Source organism: Triticum aestivum, chromosome 2D (genome assembly GCF_018294505.1).
Source record: "Triticum aestivum cultivar Chinese Spring chromosome 2D, IWGSC CS RefSeq v2.1, whole genome shotgun sequence".
Classification (NCBI taxonomy): Eukaryota; Viridiplantae; Streptophyta; class Magnoliopsida; order Poales; family Poaceae; genus Triticum; species Triticum aestivum.
Genome location: NC_057799.1, coordinates 524,955,561 through 524,960,730, shown reverse-complemented (window position 1 = coordinate 524,960,730; position 5,170 = coordinate 524,955,561). Strand labels below are relative to the sequence as shown.

The following is a 5,170-nucleotide window of genomic DNA, read 5'->3' as shown; positions in this document are numbered from 1 at the left end:
CGCACCACCAGGGAGATGAAACCACGATCCAGAACCCATGATGTGCACAACCGCATCGACAGTGAGATCATGCACTCCTTTGCCGCTTCCCCGCCCTTAAATTTAGACTTCCGCCGCGGCCTTCTTACACACAAACAACAGAAATCGCCATTGCGCTCCCACTCATTGTTCCCCACGAAAAACCAGGTTGCAGGAGGACCAACTGCTCCAGGCCATGGGATTCATCAAGGAATTCATGGAGGTGCAGGCCCACGACAACACCAAGTTGCACGTGATCCACACCAACGACTTGCACAAGGCGGCGACCACCATCGAGCAGTACGAGCGACACCTCGAATTCGAGCGCCACAAGATCGTCGAGTTGATGTGGAGTACACCAACGACGTTGGCGAAGATCAGAAACCAGCCCTCGTCCAGCTCTCCGTCGGCAAGGATCATCCGGTGTTACTCTTCCAACTGAGCGCCGCCGACAAGAACTGCACCAGGTTCGACAACTTCCTCGCCGACCCCAGATACACGTTTGCTGGCTTCTCCATCGACGGCGACATAGAGATGCTCGGGCGCGTCGGACTAGAGATCGCCCACTTCGTCGACATCCAGAAGGAATGGAGGGTGCTTACAGCTACCAAGCCTCTAGACTCCCTTGGGAATGTCTCAGGCATCATTGTCCACGACTACTACAACAACATGAAGAAGAAGCTCACCGACGCAGAGCACCAGCGCTGGGCACGCATGCCCCTGTCCATGAGGCACATCGAGTACGCGGCAAAAGATTCTTACGCTGCGTACGAGATATGGAGCCGCCTCACCATCATCCAGGAAGGCCTCCGCCGGGCAAAACTCGAGAAGGAGCAGACCAGGAAGCGCGCAAGGTCCTGGGGCGACTACGACTACTGAAGCAGGTGGTCCCGGCCAAGAAAAGTAACTAGAAGATTGCTCATGCCATTCTAGATTTCCCGTTAGATTTGCTTTCTCTCAAGACTGCCGTTTACTTGTTCTAAATTTAGATTTGCTTGTGTCGCAATTAACCTTGTAGTTTGCTTCCAGTTTACATATCTTCTGAACAAGTTTATTTCCAGTGCAATGTTGCAGTTTTCTATTATTAGAATATATTGGCGTGAACTGAAAAATATAAACACAGTACAGATAACCTTGTAGTTTGCTTCCAGTTTACATATATTCTGAACAAGTTTATTTCCAGTGCAATGTTGCAGTTTTCTATTATTAGAATATATTGGCGTGAACTGAAAAATATAAACACAGTACAGATAACCGTGTAGTTTGCTTCCAGTTTACATATCTTCTGAACAAGTTTATTTCCAGTGCAATGTTGCATTTTTCTATTATTAGAATATATTGGCGTGAACTGAAAAATATAAACACAGTATAGATACTATACGATTAGCGTAACGCACAGAGCAGGTACACATAGCAATCCACAAAAATGACGAGCATGCAATGCACTAGTACCATTGTGGATGCAGCGTCGAAATGCAGGGACAACAATTACAGAATGCTCCTAAAAGCAGTGCACAATGTTCCTTCGGTGACATTTTGAATACAGAGGTAGTTAGGTGTTTATTCTCCTTGGAAAACATTGCTTACACCCGTGACCCTCAGAGAAGAACACTACAGAGGCACGGTTGTCCGTCAATAACACCAACTAGCTACTTAAAACACCCACGAAGGCACTTCGGTGCCTCCACTCCTATGGAGACCGTGCATAAATTGACTTCACGTCCGTTAATGAGGCCGAATGCCTTCGAAGACACATGAAACTCATAGGCCATGGCCCCGCAATGAAAATGTGTCAATGAAAGCTTCTTGAAAACAGAGGCACACCTTCACGTGCTTCCATCACGATCCTTCGCGTCCCCACCTCCCTTAGAATCACGTCTGTGCCTCCAGTTCGTCGGGTAAAACCGTACCTCTGTCGTGCGTAACATGTTAAGAAAGTTGCTGAAAACAAAAACATCAGAAAACCGAGCATTACGTCGACCCCGCTGGCACTAAACATGACGTCACCGAAAATGCAGAGGCAGGAGCGTGCCTTACGGCTAGCTTCCGACGTATCGGGTCTATGAAGATTTACTTCCTTCTTAATATGGGACGTGATTATCGCAGAGGCAAAGGCTCCATCCTTCACCTCCGTGCCTCGACAAGAACGACGACCGTGCTTGTAACAGTAAAGTGTATATATGATACATTAAGGAGACATTAGGGACCACATTGCACCTATTTCATGCGTGACCGTGCCCGTTCCGTCAGCACATTCATGCCTCTCACAAAAGTAATTGCCGTGCCTCTGCCACACAACATATAAGTGAAAAAAAATTCTTTCTACACTTATAAAACCCGGAATGTCCTGGATAAATGTCGAATCCCATCTTGCGGTAAAACCATGCAAGACGGTGCTTCTCAGAAGCACATCTGTGGCTGTTTTGTGCATGTTGTTGAGTGCCTCTCTAGAATCTAACCATGTTGAAACCATATCCAAATCTAACCACACTGAAATCTCTAGAATCAAATATGTGCTCTAGTTGAGACGTTTATTTTGTACTACAAACTGCAATCTATAATAAAACAATACAGTGTAATAAAACATACGCCTTCCGACCAAAATATGGTACCTAAAACTGCAATTTGTAATAAAACATACACCTTTCATCACAAATCAATTCGCTCAACTCTGTACTAACCAGTACAATGTGAATTGTACTGCAAAGTTGACACATTTATTTTGGACGAGGTAGTACTACTACTTAAGAACAAAACACGATTGCTTGACATGGAAACGAAACTGTCTCCGTTCTGACAACGACGATTGCTTGACATTGTTCAACCATTATAGACACACAGAACATGAAAAGCATAAAAAGCATGGAAAAGCAAACATCTACCAACAAAACTACACTACTCCCCGTCGTCGGAGATGTCCACTATCTCCATTCTGACATCGACGTTGTTGGCCTCCGCCTCCTGCTCCGCATCCAGCTCGTCGAAGAGCACATCGGTCTTCGCCTGCTCTTCCCGGAGGAAGCGCCGGTTGGACTCCACATACACCTCATCTTGGATGGACTCCAAGATAGCGGTTTGCTCTGCCATCAAGGCTGACTCACCGAGATAGAACTCCGCCTCGTCTTCCTCATCACCCCACTCCTCGTCGTCCTCGTCTTACTAGTCACCAGCCTCCTCGTCGTCCTCGTCATCTCCCTCCTCGTCGTCATCGTCCACGCCTTCCTCGTCGTCCTCGTCCACACCTTCCTCATCGTCCTCCTCATCCTCGTCCATGCCTTCCTCGTTGTCCTCGTCATCCTCGTCCACGCCTTCCACGTTGTCCTCCTCATCCTTGTCACCCCCTCCTCTTCCTCCATCACATCTCCCCCCACTGGATCAACTCCCTGCATGAGCTCCGACGCATCCCCCTCCACTTCCTCCACCTCCCCAATCTCCTCCGGCCCCGGCAAGTCCGGAGACATGCCCGCTGCAACCCGAGCGGCGCGCCTCAAACGTATGTTCTCCTGCAACTGAAAGCGACGCTCGGGAGTAAGCATCGCATAAGTAGTTATCTTGTGCCGAACCATAGCGGGGAACGTCACAAACGAAAAGAGGAAGATGGGTGATTTCCTAAGATTGTCGGCGAAAGAGGGAGAAGCAGGATGATGTCTAGTGGTGGCGGACGCCGCTCGGCTTAAATAACTGCTTCTTGACCTCGGGCGACGGAACGGTGACACGCGGCGTTCACTTCACCGACGGATGACACGGCCGTCGGTCCTTTTGGATTCCGCAGCGCCGACATGTGGCGTTCACTCTATTAAATACCTCCACCTCCTCCAGAACGACGTCACCGGAGGAAACACACGTCGGACCCTTGGGTTTCCGGAGCGGCGTTCACACCGAATACGAGGGGACGCCCGTCGAACGGCGGGGTTTCTGCAATCAACACACGAATGTGACTCCGTGTAACGCATAACCGTGCCTCTACTGACTTCATAGTTGTGCCTTTCAGTGCGAACGATTCAACAGAATCATTTGGAACACCAAGACAAACTAACGTCACTCTACACAATGCGACGATGTCCCTTCCTGGGACCCATAGCCGTGCGAAGAATATACCACACCAGCGTCTCTCGAATAGGCCATTCCGTCCTTCACAGAGTAAACAGTGGGTATTCACATCTGAACCAATTCCGCTAGGTCTCCCCAATTAAAGAAAGAACCTGACGGTGTCTGATCGAGTCGACGGAATCATTCGGAACACAAACACAGAGGAAACTGACTCCATATTATACGGCAGCATGCCTTTTAGCGCATCACGCCCGTGCCTGTGACCCTTAACACTGCCACGAACGTCCACGCCATCGTCAGTGCACAATTCGTGTCGCTACCTGGTACAGAACTGTAGCTGTTGTCACTTCACGCCCGTGCTTCTAATAAAAGAAGCGCTACACAGAGCCGTGGCTTTTAAAAAACATTACGCTTTTAAACACCTCGACTCTGGAACCGGTCACTCGCAAAGTAAACATTTAGCGTTAACACCTAAACCCATTCCGCTTTGTTTCAACAATAAACTTACAAAACGTGACTCTCCGGCACACCCAACCATGCCCTGATGGCATTCATGTCGGTGCCTCTTCTTCTGAGCGAGCCAACGGAATCATTTCGAACACAAATACAGGCGAACGTGACTCTACATAAAACCACGCCATCTGGAACACCAAGACAAACTAACGTCACTCTACACAATACCACGCCGTGCCTTTAAACACCTCACGCCATGCTTCTAATAAAAGAAGCGCCATGCAACTCAGCATAGAGCCGTGGCTTTTAAAAACAAGGAAATTACGCTTTTAAACACCTCGACTCTCAAACCGGCCACTCGCAAAGTAAACATTTAGCGTTAACACCTAAACCCATTTCGCTTTGTTTCAACAATAAACTTACGAAATGTGACTCTTCGACTGACCCAACCATGCCCTGTTGGCATTCATGTATGTGCCTCTTCTACTGAACTAGTCAACGGAATCATTTCGAACACAAATACAGGCGAACGTGACTCTACATAAAACCACGCCATCTGGAACACCAAGACAAACTAACGTCACTCTACACAATACCACGCCGTGCTTCTAATAAAAGAAGCGCCACGCAACTCAGCACAGAGCCATGG

General features: G+C 48.4%; 1 pseudogene; it reads left to right on the top strand.

Moving 5' to 3' along the window:
* The first annotated feature begins 214 nt into the window (after positions 1 to 214).
* LOC123049763 (uncharacterized) lies at positions 215 to 897 on the top strand (annotated as a pseudogene).
* Positions 898 to 5,170: the final 4,273 nt, after the last annotated feature.